Source organism: Lissotriton helveticus, chromosome 10 (genome assembly GCF_964261635.1).
Source record: "Lissotriton helveticus chromosome 10, aLisHel1.1, whole genome shotgun sequence".
Classification (NCBI taxonomy): Eukaryota; Metazoa; Chordata; class Amphibia; order Caudata; family Salamandridae; genus Lissotriton; species Lissotriton helveticus.
Genome location: NC_136071.1, coordinates 16,283,953 through 16,306,028, shown reverse-complemented (window position 1 = coordinate 16,306,028; position 22,076 = coordinate 16,283,953). Strand labels below are relative to the sequence as shown.

The following is a 22,076-nucleotide window of genomic DNA, read 5'->3' as shown; positions in this document are numbered from 1 at the left end:
GAGTGTCATAGAGTGGAATTTTGTCGAGTGGCCCGTAGTGAAGCAGTGTACAGTACAGTAGTGCAGACTAGATTGGCATAGAGTGCAGTGGCATAGAGTGCATTGGGGTTGTGTATCATAGAATCGAGTGTAGTAAAGTGGCATGGAGTGGCGTAGAGGGAGGTGCATAGATTGGAGTCGAGTGCAGTGGCATAGAGTGGATTGGGGTAGTGTATCATAGAATCGAGTGTAGTAAAGTGGTGTGGAGTGGCGTAGAGGGAGGTGCGTAGATTGGAGTCGAGTGCAGTGGCATAGAGTGGATTAGGGTAGTGTATTCATAGAATCGAGTGTAGTAAAGTGGCATGGAGTGGGGTAGAGGGAGGTGCGTAGATTGGAGTAGAGTGTTGTAGAATAGAATAGCATAAAGGGGGTAGATTGTCTTAGAGTGCGGTGGCGTAGAGTGGATTGAGATAGTGTATCATAGAATCGAGGGTAGTAAAGTGGCATGGAGTGGCGTAGAGGGAGGTGCGTAGATTGGAGCAGAGTGTTGTAGAATAGAATAGCATAAAGGGGGTAGATTGTCTTAGAGTGCGGTGGCGTAGAGTGGATTGAGATAGTGTATCATAGAATCGAGGGTAGTAAAGTGGCGTGGAGTGGCGTAGAGGGAGGTGCATAGATTGGAGTCGAGTGCAGTGGCATAGAGTGGATTGAGGTAGTGTATCATAGAATCGAGTGTAGGAAAGTGGTGTGGAGTGGCGTAGAGGGAGGTGCGTAGATTGGAGTCGAGTGCAGTGGCATAGAGTGAATTAGGGTAGTTTATTCATAGAATCGAGTGTAGTAAAGTGGCATGGAGTGGCGTAGAGGGAGGTGCGTAGATTGGAGTAGAGTGTTGTAGAATAGAAGAGCATAAAGGGGGTAGATTGTCTTAGAGTGCGGTGGCGTAGAGTGGATTGAGATACGGTATCATAGAATCGAGGGTAGTAAAGTGGCATGGAGTGGCGTAGAGGGAGGTGCATAGATTGGAGTCGAGTGCAGTGGCATAGAGTGGATTGGGGTAGTGTATCATAGAATCGAGTGTAGTAAAGTGGTGTGGAGTGGCGTAGAGGGAGGTGCGTAGATTGGAGTCGAGTGCAGTGGCATAGAGTGGATTAGGGTAGTGTATTCATAGAATCGAGTGTAGTAAAGTGGCATGGAGTGGCGTAGAGGGAGGTGCGTAGATTGGAGTAGAGTGTTGTAGAATAGAATAGCATAAAGGGGGTAGATTGTCTTAGAGTGCGGTGGCGTAGAGTGGATTGAGATAGTGTATCATAGAATCGAGGGTAGTAAAGTGGCATGGAGTGGCGTAGAGGGAGGTGCGTAGATTGGAGTAGAGTGTTGTAGAATAGAATGGCTTTGAGGAGGAGGTAGATTGTCGTGGAGTGGCATAGAGTGGATTAGGGTAGTGTATCATAGAATCGAGTGTAGTAAAGTGGCGTGGAGTGGCGTAGAGGGAGGTGCGTAGGGTGTTGTAGAGCGTCATAGAATGAAGTCGAGCATCATAAAGTGGAGTATCGTTGAATGGAGTGTCATAGAGTGGAATGTTGTCGAGTGGCCCGTAGTGAAGCAGTGTACAGTACAGTAGTGCAGACTAGATTGGCATAGAGTGCAGTGGCATAGAGTGCATTGAGATAGTGTATCATAGAATCGAGTGTAGTAAAGTGGCATGGAGTGGCGTAGAGGGAGGTGCATAGATTGGAGTCGAGTGGAGTGGCATAGAGTGGATTGGGGTAGTGTAGCATAGAATCGAGTGTAGTAAAGTGGTGTGGAGTGGCGTAGAGGGAGGTGCATAGATTGGAGTCGAGTGCAGTGGCATAGAGTGGATTGGGGTAGTGTATCATAGAATCGAGTGTAGTAAAGTGGTGTGGAGTCGCGTAGAGGGAGGTGCGTAGATTGGAGTCGAGTGCAGTGGCATAGAGTGGATTAGGGTAGTGTATTCATAGAATCGAGTGTAGTAAAGTGGCGTGGAGTGGCGTAGAGGGAGGTGCGTAGATTGGAGTAGAGTGTTGTAGAATAGAATAGCATAAAGGGGGTAGATTGTCTTAGAGTGCGGTGGCGTAGAGTGGCTTGAGATAGTGTATCATAGAATCGAGGGTAGTAAAGTGGCATGGAGTGGCGTAGAGGGAGGTGCGTAGATTGGAGTAGAGTGTTGTAGAATAGAATGGCTTTGAGGAGGAGGTAGATTGTCGTGGAGTGGCATAGAGTGGATTAGGGTAGTGTATCATAGAATCAAGTGTAGTAAAGTGGCGTGGAGTGGCGTAGAGGGAGGTGCATAGATTGGAGTCGAGTGCAGTGGCATAGAGTGGATTAGGGTAGTGTATTCATAGAATCGAGTGTAGTAAAGTGGCATGGAGTGGCGTAGAGGGAGGTGCGTAGATTGGAGTAGAGTGTTGTAGAATAGAATAGCATAAAGGGGGTAGATTGTCTTAGAGTGCGGTGGCGTAGAGTGGATTGAGATAGTGTATCATAGAATCGAGGGTAGTAAAGTGGCATGGAGTGGCGTAGAGGGAGGTGCGTAGATTGGAGTAGAGTGTTGTAGAATAGAATAGCATAAAGGGGGTAGATTGTCTTAGAGTGCGGTGGCGTAGAGTGGATTGAGGTAGTGTATCATAGAATCGAGGGTAGTAAAGTGGCATGGAGTGGCGTAGAGGGAGGTACATAGATTGGAGTAGAGTGTTGTAGAATAGAATGGCTTTGAGGAGGAGGTAGATTGTCGTGGAGTGGCATAGAGTGGATTAGGGTAGTGTATCATAGAATCGAGTGTAGTAAAGTGGCGTGGAGTGGCGTAGAGGGAGGTGCGTAGGGTGTTGTAGAGCGTCATAGAATGAAGTCGAGCATCATAAAGTGGAGTATCGTTGAATGGAGTGTCATAGAGTGGAATGTTGTCGAGTGGCCCGTAGTGAAGCAGTGTACAGTACAGTAGTGCAGACTAGATTGGCATAGAGTGCAGTGGCATAGAGTGCATTGGGGTTGTGTATCATAGAATCGAGTGTAGTAAAGTGGCATGGAGTGGCATAGAGAGGGGGGTAGATTGGAGTCGAGTGCAGTGGCATAGAATGGATTAGGGTAGTGTATTCATAGAATCGAGTGTAGTAAAGTGGCCTGGAGTGGCGTAGAGGGAGGTGCGTAGATTGGAGTAGAGTGCAGTGGCATAGAGTGGATTGGGGTAGTGTATCATAGAATCGAGGGTAGTAAAGTGGCATGGAGTGGCGTAGAGGGAGGTGTGTAGATTGGAGTCGAGTGCAGTGGCATAGAGTGGATTAGGGTAGTGTATCATAGAATCGAGTGTACGAAAGTGGCGTGGAGTGGCGTAGAGGGTGGTGCGTAGGGTGTTGTAGAGCGTCATAGAATGAAGTCGAGCATCATAAAGTGGAGTATCGTTGAATGGAGTGTCATAGAGTGGAATGTTGTCGAGTGGCCCGTAGTGAAGCAGTGTACAGTACAGTAGTGCAGACTAGATTGGCATAGAGTGCAGTGGCATAGAGTGCATTGGGGTTGTGTATCATAGAATCGAGTGTAGTAAAGTGGCATGGAGTGGCGTAGAGGGAGGTGCATAGATTGGAGTCGAGTGCAGTGGCATAGAGTGGATTGGGGTAGTGTATCATAGAATCGAGTGTAGTAAAGTGGTGTGGAGTGGCGTAGAGGGAGGTGCGTAGATTGGAGTCGAGTGCAGTGGCATAGAGTGGATTAGGGTAGTGTATTCATAGAATCGAGTGTAGTAAAGTGGTGTGGAGTGGCGTAGAGGGAGGTGCATAGATTGGAGTCGAGTGCAGTGGTATAGAGTGCATTGGGGTTGTGTATCATAGAATCGAGTGTAGTAAAGTGGCGTGGAGTGGCGTAGAGGGAGGTGCATAGATTGGAGTCGAGTGCAGTGGCATAGAGTGCATTGGGGTTGTGTATCATAGAATCGAGTGTAGTAAAGTGGCGTGGAGTGGCGTAGAGGGAGGTGCATAGATTGGAGTCGAGTGCAGTGGCATATAGTGGAATGTTGTCGAGTGGCCCGTAGTGAAGCGGTGTACAGTACAGTAGTGCAGACTAGATTGGCATAGAGTGCAGTGGCATAGAGTGCATTGGTTTTGAACACAGTAGTGTAGAGTGCATTGGCATAGAGAAGAGTGGCCTAGAGTGGTGTAGGGTGCAGTGGCATAGAGAAGAGTGGTGCAGAGTAGTTTGCAGTGGCGTAAAGTGCAGTGGTGTAGAGTAGATTGTTTTAGAGTAGAGTGAAGTGGCGTAGAATGGAGAGGAGCAGGGTAGAATGCAGTGGTGCAGGATACAGAGCAGGAGTGTAGAGCAGAATGGCGTAGTGTGCAGTGGTAGACAGAGTGCAGAGTGCAGTTTTGCAGAGTAGAGTGACATAGAGTGTAGTGGTGTATAGTGGTGCAGAGTAAGGTAACTCAGAGAGCAGTGGCACAGAGTACAGTGCGGCAGAGTAGATTAGAGTGGCACAGAGTGCAGTGACATAGAGTACAATGGCATTTAGTACAGTGGCATATAGTGAAAAGGTGCAAAGTGGTGCAGAGTAGAGTATAATGGCATAGAGTTCATTGGTGCGGAGCAGACTGACGTAGAGTGCATTGGTTTTGAGTAGATTGGCGTAAAGTGCAGCTGCATAGAGTGGATTCTTCATGAGTAGATTGGCATAGAGTGCATCGGTTTTGGTAAATCAGCGTAGACCACAGTGGCGTAGAGTGCATTGGTTTTGAGTAGACTGACGTAGAGTGCATTAGTTTGGAGTAGATTGGCATTGAGTGCAGTGGTGTAGAGTGTAGTGACGCACAGAAGAATACAGAGTAGAGTGGAGTGGCGCAGAGCATGGTAGAGTAGAGTGGAGTGGCGCAGAGCATGGTAGAGTAGAGTGGAGTGGCATAGAGCTCTGTGGAGTGGTACAGAGTAGAGTGCATTGGAATAGAGTGCAGTGGCATATGGTGAATTGATACAGAGTTGAGTGGATTGGCGTAGAGTGCAGTGGCATAAAGTGGAGTGGCAAAGAGTAGAGTGCATTGGCATAAAGTGTGATGGCATCAAGCGCAGTGTCGTGTGGCGCCGAGTGGAGAGGTGTAGAGTACAGTGGCGAAGAGTGCAGTGGTGCATAATAGAGTAGTATGGGGTAGAGTGCAGTGTTGCAGAGTAGAGTGACAGCGTGGAGTGGCGCCGAGTGGAGTGGTGTAGAGTGCAGTGTCTGAGGGGCCGATTCACAGAACTAATCTGAGACAAAATCCTAAACTTACTACTTTTGGTATTCACAAAAGGCATTTTGTAGTAGTAAAGTTAGAATTCCTAAGTTTACTACGACTACATCCCTTTTGTGAATACCAAAAGTAGTAAAGTTAGGATTTTGTCTCAGTTTAGTAGTAGTAAAGTTAGGACTCCTACCTTTACTACTACTAAATGACTTGTGAATACAGAAAGTCGTAAAGTGTGGATTTTGTCTCAGATTAGATCTGTGAATCGCCCCATAGAGTGCAGTGTTGCATAATCGAGTAGTATGGGGTAGAGTGCATTGGCGTAGAGTAGAGTGGTGTAGAGTAGAGAGCACAGAGTGAGGTGGCATAGAGTGGAGTGGTGTAGAGTGGAGTGGTTTAGAGTGCAGTGTTGCATAATCGAGTAGTATGGGGTAGAGTGCATTGGCGTAGAGTAGAGTGGTGTAGAGTAGAGAGGCACAGAGTGAGGTGGCGTAGAGTGGAGTGGTGTAGAGTGGAGTGGTTTAGAGTGCAGTGTTGCATAATCGAGTAGTATGGGGTAGAGTGCATTGGCGTAGAGTAGAGTGGTGTAGAGTAGAGAGCACAGAGTGAGGTGGCATAGAGTGGAGTGGTGCAGAGCAGAGTGCAGTGACACAATGTGGATTGGAGTGGAGTGGAAAGTGTGGAGTGGTGCAGAGCAGAGTGCAGTGGCGTGGAGTGGTGCAGAGGAGAGTGGAGTCGGGTAAAGTGAAGACTGCATGACTTGGTAGTGCACTGCCGTTACAGTCAACACATTTTCGATAGAAATTACCATTATATTCACACAGTGTAACAGTTTTACCGATAAAACTAAATAGCGCACACATGATAATGTGAGGGACTGGCATCACCCAGTGTATTAATATATATATATATATACATATTATTTTTATAATTCTTTTTATTAAATATCGTCACCCAGTGTATTATTTTGATTGGATTAAAATATTTGTTTCCACCCCACTTCAAAATTACTAAAAAATGTGCTTCATTTGTACTTTTCTAATTCTGATATATTCTGACATATCTGCACAGTTTGTTTACAGACATTTACATTTTGTTGTGTGATAGAAAAATCAAGCTTTGGCAAAGCCAATATGTTGCACCTTTAAAAAAGATTTTATTTTAGTTTTCTCTATTGTACAGTAATGTGTGTGGATAGTAGGTATAGATTGTTTGTGATAATCAAATAGTTTTTAATGCTTTGCTGACTAAGTGATGTATAGTGGATGTTTTGTCGGCCTCGGTAGTTCCATTGGCTTTGCAAATCTTTTTTGTCGTGTTAGCCGGCTGAAGCATTAATGCCCTGCACTACCTCTATGAACTAAATAACAAAATAACTGCCAGTACTGTAAATGCTTTCATTTCTTAATGGCTATACACTAATTGACACAAAACAAAAAGTGACATAGACTACTTTTTCTGTCTGAATTTATCAAAATGAAATTATTATTTATTCAAATATCACATTTCTTTTGCTAAATTTTTTGTACTTTTCCATTTTTCACAAAATTGCAACATTAAAAACACATATAATCTACAAATTCAAGAACAGCCAATACGCTTTCAAACACTCCAAAGTCCGGCTTTTTCACACCTTCAGTCACACCCACTCAACACAATCACCACATACAACAACTAATATATTTACAATAGTCAGACTTTTTTCAACACTTCTTTTTACAAAGCCATAGAATATTAAATCAACCAAAATTTGTTCTTCAAAAATCTTTTTGAGTTTCAGGTTTATACACTCTTATGGCTGGAAAAAACTGGTCTACGCGTTTCGAACTCTAGCTGGTTTATAGAGTTCTCATCAGGACCAAAAGGACAAGCTGTCTACACTTGGGTGTAACCCAAAGGATTCCGTCGCAAGACAATGTGATTTTTAGGACTAGGGTCTCTGTCTGTGTATGGGAGTAATCGGGATCTTGTGAACTCTATAACGTCCCCGATATAAGCGTCTAATGGATTCAAATCCTTCGCACTGAGACGCTCTGAATAGCTGATGGATCAATCGTCTCCGTTCACTTGACTCGGAATGAAAACAGCCTCCGTATAGATACAGCTTCCGGACTGCGAGTCTACCTCTACGGCATTGGAAACCATTACTGCAGATTACATAACCTCCCCTTGGCGTGTGTTCAAAGAGCTATAGTACACGCTTTTGTTAAGCTATTTCAGTACAGCACAAAGAGGCCTGGTCCTTTCGGTGGGAGAGGAGGTCTTATTTTAACCTCCATTCAGTACAGAAGTTGCATGAATAAAGTACTTATATTTAGCCTAATTGTAGAGCAGCGAGCTCTGCATAGTGTCAAGGCAGAGCCATCACGGCATAAGATAGAAGTGGTAGTTGCTTTGTGGAGTATTGCTGATGCGGTTTGATATATAAGTGTGAATCAATGTTTCTTAATCAATCAAGTCACGTAGCGTCATCTCTGCGCAGCCCGTCAGCGAACTTGAGACTGACGTAGACTGCTCGTTCAACTGCTTTCGTTGCTCCTGAAAGTTAACTTTTGGAACATGCTGCGTAGCCGCAGGACTGTGTACTAACAGTACCTTTTATAAAATACATAACTGTAAAGTTTTGGGTTTGGATATATGGTTGGGATAGTTATTGTTAACACATTGTGCCTCTGTGTGGATATTGGCGTACTCACGTGTGCGTGTAGCTCTCCGTTGAAAGCAGTTGTGACGAGGGGCCGGGAAGCTAAAGTGGGACTCAGAGGGGAGGAGACGGAAAGAGCGGCCAACGATGGAGGAGGCAAATGCCGATGAGGGAAGGGGTGGGTGGACGGAACAGGCGCCCTCGGAAAACAGCAAATGTGACGAGATAAGGACAAAACGTACAGGGATGTTTACAGAAATGGTGCTAGGAGCATCAAAACTACAAAGAAAGAAAAAGGACCCTGCCCCCCAAAAAAAACACGGGCTGAAAGAAACTAAAAAAATAGTGCGCATACACGAACTGAAATAGACAAAAGTAAAAGGATACAAGTAATAGCCCACTGCTCCATGGGAGGAAGCAAGACACAAGAAGGAGGGACAAAGACCAATGGTTGCCCACATAGAAACAAGCTTTTGGGAAGGACACAAGAAGAAACTAATCAAAAGCAATGGGTGGGCTGTAAGCTAGGGGTGGGCGGAATTTGCGTAATCGCGTTACGCAAATCTTCGCAAAACGGTAATAAATCTTCGCAAACAAGCAGAAATTCCGCGAACACGCGGAATTGCTTGTTTGCAATGCTTTTTTACTATTCGCAATCACTGTTTGCGTGCCTGGGGGGAAATATCTTGCAAACATGCCTTTTGAGAACGCGAACAAGCAAAAAATGTCGCAAAGTCGCAGAATACAGAATTTTGGGCAATTTGGCGTTCTCAGCGGAACGTGAAATTACCAAAATTCCGCAAATTCCACGAGCTGAACAGAATTTACCGCCCAGGCCTACTGTAAGCCCACAGGGTGTCAGGTCGCATCGTACCTGGGAACACTGACAGGCCCAAAGCTGGAGTCCAGCGAGAAGTGAGTCATCCCGGAGTATCAGAAACTCTACTTCCCAGCGTGGCTTGCGCTTCTGCCATAGCATGTTGCATTGTGCGTGCCATCAAGAAACCCGGATATAGCGAGACTGGGATTTCAGTGGACTGCCAATTATTCTCATAAGGACTTCCTCGTCTCAGGTCGCGGTCCGGTAAGGGTGCTCGTAGCTCCAACATTTGAATTTCTTTGGTTCCTTTGATTTTGGACCTCTCGACCCTGGTTCAGTTTACCTTCCCTGTTGGCGAGACCTGCTGTATTGCGACTCATGCATGGGACGAAGAAGTGAAAGTGTTTACTTCTGCCCCTTTCCCTCTCTCTCCCTCAAGAGAGCAGGGTTGTTCCTTATCGTCTCCTCCGTTGGCGAGTCAAGGTATGCGACTCATGTGGAGGAGATAATTGGTGACTCTTATTAACATGATGAGGGAGTGAAGGAATCCCCATCTCATTACAGTATTAAGAGGTGACACTGTTGGAGGCATTTTCCTACCTGGATGTATCTGGCTAATTTCTGGAGGTGTTGGACGTCATTGCCTCAGTAATTTTACAGCCTAATCTATTCTTACTTCTCTACTGCATTGTTGCTCATGGATACACTCCAAGAACAGTTTATTAAGCAGTGATAATTGTTTTTCTCTTTTGTGTTCCTTAACAGGGGGGTCAGTAGTGGGTGATTTGAAGCTTGGAGTGTAGGCATTCTTTAATTCATTCCGATCTGCTAGTAGGGTAGGTGTCTTCGTTTAGGTGTGTTGTATTGTCTCTCGAGCATAACAGAATTTATCGCTGAGAAACGGTGTGGACATATATTGATCCCCTTTCTTTCCCCAATTGCACCAGTTGAATTGAACACAACCTCTCACCTCCCCAGGCTGAAACTGGGTTGATTACTTTCTTTTACAAGTAGTTCATGGTGTCTTATATACACAAGAATAAATCCTGCTAAGTGGTGTTTACGGAATACTATCACACATAAAGAGTATATTGCTAGTCTCTCTTTTTTCACAGATCTCCCTCCCTGCAGTTCCTACCCTTTCCTTCCACGCTTGACCATCCCAATAGTCTGCACTATAACCATAATCCAGACTTGGGGCTGTCGAGAGGTGGACTCCTCTGAGCATCGGCACAACCCTGAGGATAAAGCAAAGCATGACACAGAGTGGATACCGAATGCCTCAAAGACACAGCGCGTGCGCTGCTCAGGCGAGACCTAAAAATGGCATTGCACAGCCTTCCTCAAGCACACCCACAGTAGCCAGCATGATTGTCACATAAACCCTCTCACCTTGAAGTCAGAGAAAGAAATGTAAACACCAAGCTCATTGGAAGACAGAGCCTGACACTTGACCTCTGTCTTTGAATGCACAGCAAATGTGACAAGATAGGAACACGATTTAAAGACCTGTTTACAGAAATCCAGTACTGGTGGAGGAATGCAGTAAATGGGGTTTGGACTTGGCCTGGGCGGTGAGCTCCGCTCGCAGGGTTTGCAGAGTTTTCTGCACTCCGCGCTCCGCGGAGTTCGCAGAGTGCAGAAAACACCACTCCACGTAGTACAGCAGAGTTTTTACCTGCTTGTGCACGCCAACTTTAAGTTGGCACGCATGAGCTGCTGCTCGGGTAGAATTTCTACTCGAGTGGCAGGAAGATCAGTGCAAATGGCAGTTCTCGCTGCACTCTCCCACTTGTGAAACTCCGTTGAGTTTTTTGGTCACTTGGCAGAGTTCCGCGTATTGAAACTCTGTGAACTCTGCTCAGGTCTAAATTGGACAAAAGAAAAAACAAACTCAAGCCGGACAGCCGAAAACAAATGGAGCCAGCAAATAAAAAGCAAGTAAATGCGATTTACAATTCACTCTGCCAAAAGCAAGCAATTGGATGACTGCATTCCCAGGGAAGCTTTCCAAATGTCCCCAAGATGTTGTGAGCAAACGAGACAGCTGCGCTGTCTGCTCGGCTTCGACCTAAAAACACTGGATAATTTAATAAGTGCAGCATCAGCAAGCAGCAAAATGCTGTTTGCCGATGCAATTTAGCATCGGGAAAAAAGAGGGGGATAAATACACAATGGCGCAGCTGTGTCATTTCCTAAGCGTGTGTGCAGGTGTGATAAGATATGTGCTCTTGCATTACTAATATGTGTTCCCCTAGTGAATGATGCAGGCACTATGGGGCCGATTCACAGAACTAACTTAAGACAAAATCCTAAACTTACTACTTTTGGGATTCACAGACATTGGTGGGCCCGATTCACAGAACTAACTTAAGACAAAATCCTAAACTTACTACTTTTGGTATTCACAGAAGTTAGGATTTTGTCTTAAGTTTGTCTTAAGACAGACTTAAGACAGACTTAAGACAAAATCCTAACTTAAGTCTGTCTTAAGTCTGTCTTAAGACAAACTTAAGACAAAATCCTAACTTCTGTGAATACCAAAAGTAGTAAGTTTAGGATTTTGTCTTGTTAGTTCTGTGAATCGGGCCCTAGGATTTTGTCTTAAGTTTGTCTTAAGACAAACTTAAGACAGACTTAAGCACAGGGGAGGCCTAAAACATATGATAAAAAATAAAATCCAGGGAGAGGCAGGGAAAGAAATGGAAGAGCTTGGCATGAGGGACATGGGAGCAAAATGGACCAGGAAGCGGTGGATTTTTGGTGGGGGGGGGACCAGCACATAAGGGAGGGAGCTAGAAAACATATGATTGCTTAGGGAGTACAGAATGAAACAAGAAATCCGTCAATGGGTGCAATGGAAGAATGCATTTCATCTGGTCAAAAGTATGGTAAAGAAGCTATGATTCAGGGGAAGGACAAACCCAAGGGCCGCATTTGAAACCATCATTTTTCACCCACTGTGCAACTCTAGACCAGACCTGCCTTATGCATATCTGTGTTGGTCCTTTTCCAATGGGAGCAGTCCATCCCGGGCTGCCAGCCTTAACACCATGCGTGCTGCGGGTTTTCCCGCTGTGCGCTGACTTTTGCAAAAACCCGCGGTTCATGACGAGCTCTGCTCGTCATGAGCGTACGAGAGGCGTAACTCATGACGAGCTGAGCTCGTCATGAGCGTTGAAGGGGTTAAAGATGGGGACGGGACTGCTGCCCGGAGGGATCGCCAGTGGCTGAGATTAATTTAAGCATTTTTTCCTTCTCCTTGTTGTTTATGCAGTAGACACTCTCGATCAGACCTAAGTAGGTCAAAAAATGTATGGGGTTGCTTGTGTTTAGGCTGCCCTGTTTTCAGTGTTTATTTTTTGTGGATTTCAGGGGTGTTTTCTCAGTGTTTTCCAAACATTTTATAAATTAGTGCTTATCGGCTGCATAAAGCCCAACTACTGTGCTCTTCTAATGTTTACAAAACATGTTGTTGGTTTGCAGTGATTGCTATAAAGCATATATTTAAGGAAGTAACGCAGGGTGTTGTGTCATCCCATTGGCAGTGTGCCCAGTCGACGTATGTCAGACTGTTTCAAGCATAGAAAGTCTGGGTATTGCTCTCCTACTCTCCTACTCATACTCCCATCTCACTACCTCTCTCACAGCTCACTTCCACTCACACTCACTGTCGGGACTCTGGTTTACAGGACTATTAACACCTTGACCGTGGCGCAAATTCCGCTGCGGTGCTGGAGAATTAATGAGTGGGTGGGGTTCGGACGGACCCCGGCCGTCCTCCGTACACGCCCACTGTGACGTTGAACGGCTGGGGGCCGTCCGCGCATGGAACGGGTTAAAGGATTAAAAAAGTAAGAGGGCTACAGTCTATTTTTTAATAAACAAATTTAAGGACAAAATTGGAGATCATTCACCTGCTCCTTACTGAATATCAGGCCTGGGCAGAGTTCTGGGAGTTCCGCAACCCGGAATTCTCTGCAGAGTTACACAAGTGGTGGAGTGGAGTGTGAAATGCCATTCACACTGATCTTTCTGCTGCTTGAGTAGAAATTCTACCTCAGCAGGAGCTTGCGCTCGCCAACTTACCGATGTCAAGCACGAGTTGTGATAAAACTCTGCTGTACTACACGTAGCGGAGATTTCTACACTCTGCAAGCTATGCAGAGTGCAGAATGCAAAAAAATAAGCAAACTCCTTGAATGGAGTGGAGTTCACCGCCCAGGCCTACTGAATATTACTCGCCGAAAACGCGCTTCGATGCCTCGTCAGGGGTAGTAAGCGCTATATAAATGCAATTACAATAGAATACAATACAATACATTTTGAGTAAGTAAGTAATTTAGGGCCATATGTATCATGCCCAAATGTGTTCGCAAATGCCGAAATTCGCAGAATTTCGGCGTTTGCGAACGCATTTTCGCAAAATGGTATGTATCACACAAATCTGCATGCAAATTTTAAGGAATCGCAAATTTTGCGATTCCTTAAATGCAATGTATGAAGCTAAACAAAATATTGCTAAAGTGCCTTGTGACGCACATACATGACCTTAGGGCATGTATGTGCACCACATGTGCACCCATGCTTATTTCAGGGGAGCAACAGGATGTCCTTTGGACACCCCTGCACCCTTGAAATTATTCTCAATTTGAGATTAGCAAATTGCGGATCGCAAATTGAGAATACATTCCCATTCCTTCCTATGGGCCTCCGGGCCCATAGAAATGAATGGGAAAGTATTCCTTAATTGCGAATTCGCAATTTGCGAATTCGCAATTAAGGAATATCAAGAAATCGCTAAAAAATTGCAATTTTCTTGATACATACCAATTAGCAATAGCGATTTCTTTAAAATCGCTATTACAGAATCGCTAATTGGTACCTTGATACATATGGCCTTTATTCATGATTGATTACTTAAAATAATCACATGTAAACACCTACAATCCTAATTTGCAATGTAAAACGTTAAAACAAATGTAAAAAATACATAAAATGTTGACTTTAAATGTTGAAGCAAGGTTGTTGTGGCGCTTTACTGATCCTTCCAGCATTGCCGTCGTGGTCTACGGCTAGCTAGTTTTTTTGTTTTTTTTGGAAGGGTGGTTCGAATTGCGTCGATTAATTTCCCTAGCCTGGCTAGGATCAGGTGCCGCTCTAGGCTCATGGCGGCCCTGGGCAGGGAGCGTAGGTAGGGGGCCCCAAAAGATGGGGTCCGGGCTGGGCGGAGCCAGCACATGACTACAGTATTGGCGTGGCGGCCAATGGGGTTTGGCGGCCCTGTGCGGGTGCACAGCTTGCACATGCCTAAGGCCGCCCCTGCTAGGGTGTGTGCTGTTTTGGAGGAGAAACACAGATAGGAGGCTTCTCTACAGTGTCTGAGGCCACTAGTCCTGCATCATGGGGCTAGCAAGTGGTGTTGTTCACGCGCCATCTTTGGGCAGAAGCGGGCAGAGTCGTTCATTGTGACATTCATCAGTGCCATGTTGATACAGGAAATAAGTACCCATGTAAGGCAGGCGTTCGCAATGATGGGTTGAATATTTTAAGTATCTTCAAACACTGTCATCAATATGCAGTACATTTTAGGAACAGCCACTGATTAAGTGAAAACTGATTGCCAAAAGGGGGCACTATGCCCTAAAAAGCACATTTGTGATATAATGCTTTAAAAGGGCCATTGTCCCTTTTCTACATATAATATGTGTCTAGATTTTAGTGTCCTGCTGCAGTCTCAGACATCTTGTGTCTTGTGAGTCCCTCTGGGTTGTATGACCCTACAACGTGGGCTATTACCACGCGTGCCTTTACAACGCTGTTTTTACAACGCAAGTCGTTACAACGACATGCGCTGTAAGCGCTGGGTAGCGGAATAGTTTAATTTTCTATTCCAACTCCAGCCCATGTTACAGTCGGGAAGGTGTTGGATAGTAAATTAAACTATTCCCTATGCAACAGCGCCCTCCAGCGTAAGTCGTTGTAACGACTTGCGTTGTAAAAGCAGCGTTGTAATAGCAGCGCGGGGTAATGCCCGCGTTGTAAAGGCTGCTCACCGTGCCCCTCTGTTCCAGGGTTCCTGTCCTCCCTCCTTTTAGAAACCTTGTGCCCCGGCTATCTGCCCCCAACCTCTTAGGACAGATGGGTGGATGTATACAAAAAGAACAGAAAGGAAGTCAGGCAGACAGACAATCAGACAGATGCACAGATGTGACGGTTGCAGCTGTCTGACTTGAACCCTCACTTCACACTCGGTGATCTCGGTTCTGGACAGTGGTTTGCACCACGTTCCTGCTAAGACGTATCGCCGCGTTATTACAATTGCCAGAGGATATAATGCACTTGTAATGGGGCAGACGGGATGTCTGTTATGTTTGTCATGTAGTAACACATCTGTTCATCACATCTGTCACACAGTAACCCATCTGTCCGTCACGTCTGTCACACAGTAACCCAGCTGCCAAACATGCATTTCCTCTTGATCACTTCCCCAGCTCTCCCTGGGCCACTTCCCTTCCGCCTGGTCCTGAGGTCACAGAGGGGTCAAACATTTCACACTCAGAGCTTCAGATACATAGGGGAGCCTGTTGTAATCCTAACAAGCATTGGCAAAGCCAGTAGGTCGTGCCTTTGGGATCTATTGGGTTTGTCAATGGTTTTCGGCAATAGGCTACTGAATATACATAGTATATGTTATGTAAGTGAAGACTCAGAATGTGTTCATATTTGTAATCTTTTTGCTTTAGCGACATTTTGTATTCAAATTAGATTTTTTTTTACTAACTATAGTCTAGAGGTCTCAGCTCTAACAGACTGAGCTGTTGGGTTTTCCAATGCTTGTTTGGTACATGTGAGCTGAGTTGACTGTAGGTGTTGGGATGAGTTCAGGTGTAGGAGGGTGTTCATAATTGGTCATGATTGACATCTCTGTAGCAGAGACTGACGCAGGGTGAGGCAGTGGCCATAACATGGTTCTGATTACACGCTCATCCAATCCTTGGCCTCTCTCCAGTGTCCACGGAGTGATGGTCACATATATACTATTTCTAATGACCAAATTCGAATTATTTACTACAAAATTATTGTTGTTACTCATTTATATCAAATTGCTAACAAGCACTTGCAAAGCCAATAGGTCTGGCTTGTTTTAGGTTTACGCTTGTTGTTGTGAACTGTCTGGATGCAAGAGCCGTAAACCCACAAAGAGGCACCTGAAGCCCGGTCAGGCCGGATGATGGGCGGACTACAGGATTGTAGTTCATTTGTTTTAAGCCACACCCTTAATTATTTAGGCCACACCCCTTTCAGAGATACCCTGCACCTTTTTCCTGCCACTTAAAGCAGCGTGGCCCACGATAAGTGTTTTACCAACAGACAGATACAAGCTGTCTCGCAGGTGAGGCCTAAAACTTGTGATACTGTAAAGCCGCGGCGCCCTTAGACGCAAATCTAACACTTATGGAGCAGAAGAAATGAGCGCCGGCTTCAAGGAGCGGAGCGCAGCTAGTGTTCGCGTCAAAGGTTGAACCCTGCGCTTTGGTGAAAGAAAGCCGAGGGCCGGACCTCTTCTGTAGTGACACCCCAGGTCGTGATATGTAAATGTAAATGCCAGCATTTGTAAAGCGCACAGCTACCTCCGGAGAGGTGTCCCGGCGCTGGGGGCTGTCGGAAAGATGAATAAGTATGGGTGAAATTTGTGAATTTGCGGTACGTGAATTCGTGCGAAAGCGAATTTGCGGTCTGCAAAATCCGCGAATTTGTGCGAATTTTTTTACTTTTGCGTGTTTGCGGGTTTTTTTTTCTGCGCGGCTACCGCGATCTTACCCATGCGGTCGTTTTTGGGCGTGGCCATCTTGTTCGCGGAAGGAAAACAACTCGGCAAACTCAGAATCAAGGTAAGTCAACGCAGCGTGCGCGAGATTGTATTTTTGAAGCGCGAACAAGCAAAAAAAAATCGCAAACTTGCGAATTGCGGATTGTTTGGCAATTTCGCACAATTCGCGGACCGCGAAATTGCCCAAAATCCGCAAATTCCACGAGCGGATTGAATTTTCAGCCCATGCTTAAAGATTAAGCAAGCTAATGCCCAGAGTCACATGGTGCTGAGCTAACCTGCCGCCGGAGCCGGGGATCGAATCGTGGACATTGTGGTCCGGAGTCAGGCACCCTGGCCGCTGCGCCACACCTCTCCGTGATACAGGCCCCGGGGCTCTGGGTGCCACTGCACCCTTTAGAAGTGGAGTTGCAGTGCTTGTTTCCCGTGAAGTTGATCCAAAAGCCAAGCAGGTCATTTGGTTCCTTGGGAAGCAGATCAAAGTATCTTCGGCTTCTCTGGGAGTCAAGCGGGTGCAAATCTTAGAATTGAACTCAGGGTCTTGAGAATTTATAAAGGAGCAAGAGAGCAACGCAGAGGTGGGAGGAGTGGCAGACAGGAGAGAAAACAGCATGGAAGAGAAGCACAAGATGGCAAGTGCATCTTGGGGCGGCGAGGTAGGAGCACACAGGTGAGAAAGAGCACCATGGAGCGAGGCAGAGGAGGGAGAAGTGCACAAGGGAGACAGCTGCAAAACACATGCACTCTCAAAAATAAGCAGTGGAAGGACACAAGTAATGCGCCCATGCTCCAGGGGAGGGACAAACACAAGAAGAGGAAGTAAAGTCCAGACAAGCTAACAAATAAGCAAGCAAATGAGAGTCACAATTAAACCAACCAATGGTAAGCAATGGGCGGGCTCTAAGCCGGAGGGTGACAATAAAGCCAACCAATGGTAAGCGATGGGCGGGCTCTAAGCTTGAGAGTGACAATAAAGCCAACCAATGGTAAGCAGTGGGGGGCTGTAAGCCCACTGTACTGTAAACATATGTCTCGCACATAGTAGAGACCTAAAAATGGTCAATACGGCTATAGAAGACTCAGCACATGATAGGCCCGCAGGAGGATGGTTGCTTGGCTGTTGGGCTTGGGGCAGAGTCAGTAGCATACCAGGCATATGACTGTCTCCAGTCCAGCCATGCTTTAAAAGCCTTGGCCTCTCTTGACCTCTTTCCATTGGCCTGTAAGCCCGCCTTCTCTCCCGCCACTGGCGGCGCACGGCCACCATTGCCGGAGTGGCGGCAGGTGCAGGGGTGCATGCTGGGAGAATCAAACATTCACAGCCTTAAATGAAACGCGGCTGCCCCGGGGAGCCCTGGAGTCAAGAGCAGGAAATGGAGTTTGTATTGATTTCTACTGCTCTATAATCAGGTGTCCGGCTTCTGGGGCTCCCCCTGCACTGCGGGCCATGCCCAGTGAGCTCTGACAGCCAGTAGGCCTGGCTAGTGCTGGCTGGTGACATTTGAAAGTGGTGGGCGTAAACATTGGGCATTATTTTTATATAGCAAACGATGTGAACAAGTTCTATGGACAAACCTGAGGTCCAGGGGGAGCTCCTCTCCTGAGAAACAAATATAAAAAAAATTGGCAATGTAAAGTGCACATGCCCCTGAATTAACACTGATGCTAAAAACATGGATTGACTTGCAAACAATGAATGTTAAAAACATCCAGGGAATGCATTTCAGTGATTTAGTTCCTGTTATTTTACATGTTTTACTTAATCTTGCATTTCCCACGCGTTAGCTACGTTAAATGGTGTTTATCGGTATTTTTTTTCTGTGCATACTTTGAAGCTTGAGCCAGGCCAGGTGTTTATGAGGCTCAGGCACAAAGGCAAAGGCCAAACAAAGTGCCTGTCAGTGGGTTGGCCTCTCTGCAGAGCACACAGAACAGTGCTTGTGTATTCCATTTGCAACTGAAATTCTGGGGATATGTGGGTGATGGGGGTACGCTGATGTCAAAATATTTGCAAGGCAAAAGTAAGAGAAATTAAAGTGCTTACATTTGAGGGAGTGAAGTGCATGTTGGGGGCGGTGAAGTGTCAGAGATGAGAGGAAGTGCATTCTGGGAAGAGTGAAAAGAGGATTCTGAAGAGGAAAGAGAGGGGGTTGAAGATGTGCAGATGGACAAGAGATGCAGAGAAAAAGAGGCTACATATCTGACATAAAGCACCCATAATCGAAGGCTAAAACTCCTCCCACAGGCCTCAATGCTGTTTAATTCACAGACTCACTATATCAGAATTTAAACATTTCCAATGTTAATTATTTATAAGAAATCATTGTCGTTACTCATTTACCTTAAACAACTAACACCCAGTGACAAAGCCAATCAGACTGACAGGCTGTAGGTGTATGTCAGTTGCTGTGCCATTTATCTGGATAAAATTACATCTCAGAGAGAAACCAAAATACCGGTCTGATGGCACACTATGGGAATCACAGAAATGTATTTGGCACCCACTGTTTTCATCTCACTTAAAGACCTGTCTGCACATATTTCTATATGACGGGTTGCAGCCAGCAGCTGTGGGTGCTTCTCGAAGTCTGGTCAGAGAATAGTTTTTCAAAGTTAATGCTGCATACAGCGCCAGACACTGGACAAGCACACATTTTAAAGGGCTAAAGTTGTCATGCAGAACAATTTACACATTACAGTAACTGTTGAATAAATTAATGCAAGAAGATATGGGGCAGTTTTTAATGTGTTTAATAATTCAAGGCTATACGTTCCCCCTTCTTAATAAGCCTTGCTTTATCGCTACATTCATTTGCTTTAAAATGCACCATTTGCCAATCTTTGTTTCATTTATTTTGCAGGAGGGGGGCTCCCCCTGGACCCCAGGTTTGTTCACAGAACTTGTTCACATTGCCTGCTATATAAAAATCATGGCCAACGTTTATGCCTCACCACTCTCAAATGTCACCAGCCACCACTGGGACAGAGAGCACCGTTGTCATGTCAGAGAGACCCGGTTTCATGTGAGAGACCCCTGTGTCTTGTCAGAGAACCCCGTTGTCATGTCCGAGAGCCCTGGTTTCATGTTATTAACCCCAGTTTCATGTCAGAGAGCCCCGATGTCATGTCGGATTTTGTCTAAAGTTAGTTCTGTGAATCTAGCCCATAGTGTCATATTAAGAGAGCCCTGGTGTCGTGTCAGGAGCCAGTGTCATGTTGGACCCCGGTGTCAGGTCAAGAGCCGCTATTTCTGTAGGAAACCCCATTGCTGTGTTATGTGACTGTTTAGCCGCCAATACAGATACCATTTGCTCATCCGCTGAGGCCGCTGTTCTCGGTGTAATGTATATTTAATTTGCATTGATTTGTTAAAACCATTGCTGCCTGTAGAAGTCCAGTAAATGCAGGAAGAGGCTTCCCCTGGACGTGGGCAGGAGTGCCAACAGCGGGTAATGGGCACTATCGAGGATCGATCGGGCTTCGAGTGAGGCTTCGAGTAACTTCTTTATTGAACGACGCTGGCCTAGTCCACCCTCCCAATCAATCGACGCAGACAGGGTCGGACTGGGGCAGAAAATAGACCTGGGCACTAAAATAAAGGTGGCTCCTATTAGTGAGTTGCATAGCTAAAAGAGTGGCCCCCATTAGATAATTGCATAGCTAAAAGAGTGGCCCCCATTAGTGAAATACATACTGGGGGCCTTATTTATGACCCCCTGTGTCACTTTTACGCCGCCGGTGTGTCACTTTTTGTGACGCACCAGCGGTGTAAAAAATGTGCCTTGTTGCACCATATTTACAAAATGACGCATCTAGTTAGATGCGTCACTTGTAAACCCCTGCGCCACATTATACCTGCGCCAGGTATAATGTATGCAGGGGGGGCGTTCCGACGCAAGAAAGGCCTGTAGAAGTGACGCAGTGAAATCTATAAGATATCACGGCGCCACTTCTAGGAAGCAAATGCGTCAATATCTTGCGCCTGCCTCACAGCAGGCGTAAGATTGACGCAGGCCCTTTCACATGGGGCTTGCACCATGTGAAAGGATGGATTGCTGGAGTTGCGCCACTTTCCTGACACACTCCAGCGATGCGTCATTTTTGAGCCATACAGATACGTCAGATATACTGAAGTATCTGTAACTCCTTGCGCCATGATGCGTCATACAGTAAAAATGACGCATCATTGGTGTCGCAAGAAGGGTGCACTGAGAAGTGACGTATCGCTGCTTTCACGCAGCCATGCGTCACTTTTCATAAATGAGGTCCTGGGAAAGTGGGCCACATTTGTAAATAAGGGCAATTTTGAACATGTTTTTAGCAAGTTATGGACAAGCAGGCATGCAACAGCCATGGGGCTGAACGTGCTTCTGCCCCCGCTGACTCCCTAACCCCCTCCCCCACCCCGTTGCCTTCTTCAGTCCTGGTTGCAGACTGGCTGAACGCTTTTCTCCAGGCCACGGATTTGACCTCAATCTGACGGCCGTTCATTGAGTGGGAAGATGGCGTTCACGGCAGGGAAACAACAAGGATGGTGAGAGTGAAGGATTCTGGGAACCAGTTTCTTTTCCCAGAATTCCCGCTCACAGTAGCTCCACATTCAGGGGCTTCAGTTTATTTATTTTATTTATTTAATGCGTTTTTATATAGAGCGATCTTTGCCCAAAAATGTCAAAGTGCTTTACAAAAGGGCCAGTTACATTCAATACCTATCCTTACAGGGCTTTAAGTGGGCTGGGTCTGTCCGGGTCTGAGCATCAGCAGTTATTTTCAGGGGGCCTCGAAACGGGTCTCTATCAGGCTCTATTTTCGGGCCTCGCAAAGGTAGTCCGTTTTCTTTTTTTTTTATTGGACTGCAGTGAGAGCGTGCACATCGCTCACTACTGAGAAGGGGAGACGTGATGCCAGGTGAGCCGCGTTGTAGGGGAATCCTTTAAAGAGAGCCATTTTCTCTCAGGATTTCCCTTCTCTTTTTGCAACGCAGGAGCAGCAACCTCATCCTGGGATGATTAGGAGAGAGACGACCAGGCGCGCAACGCCCATTGCCCCGGGCTGAGACAGCTTCCCAGGCGCGCACTTACAGCCGAACCTGTGTACTTCACAGGTCTTTAACCTCTTGCGTGCTGATGACGAGCTCAGCTCGTCATGACCTCCGCGGAACACCCATGCGGGGATAATTACCCTGCTGTGCTGGGCGTTCCATTGAGCGGGCGTGGACATGAGCTCGTCATCAGCAATGCGGCGCAGTGCACGGCCCCCCTTCCCCCCACACCGCGGGGGAATTAGCCCTGAGGCAATGGGGTTAAAAGACCATTTGCTTATAAATGAAGCTCTGTTGTCGTTCACCCCTGCAACCCCTCTCTGCCTATTGTTGAAAGAATTAGCCTCCCCCGAAATTTGGCTCTAGTTGCGCCTCTGGAGACACAGGCAGCCAACTCCAGCACGACCCTGCTCTGACCTTTCACAGTGTCTTGTCTTAGTGCTATGAAAACACACGCTTTGCCTGGCTCACTTAGTTCTCACCCACCCCTATTTAATATGAAGAGAGCAGCGTTGGAATTACCTTTTTATTCCTATACT

At 46.2% G+C, this 22,076-nt stretch overlaps 1 protein-coding gene across 1 annotated transcript in view; it reads right to left on the bottom strand.

Moving 5' to 3' along the window:
* ATP2B3 (ATPase plasma membrane Ca2+ transporting 3) overlaps positions 1-22,076 on the bottom strand; it is a 633,319-nt gene that overhangs the window by 289,262 nt on the left and 321,981 nt on the right. The window lies entirely within an intron of this gene.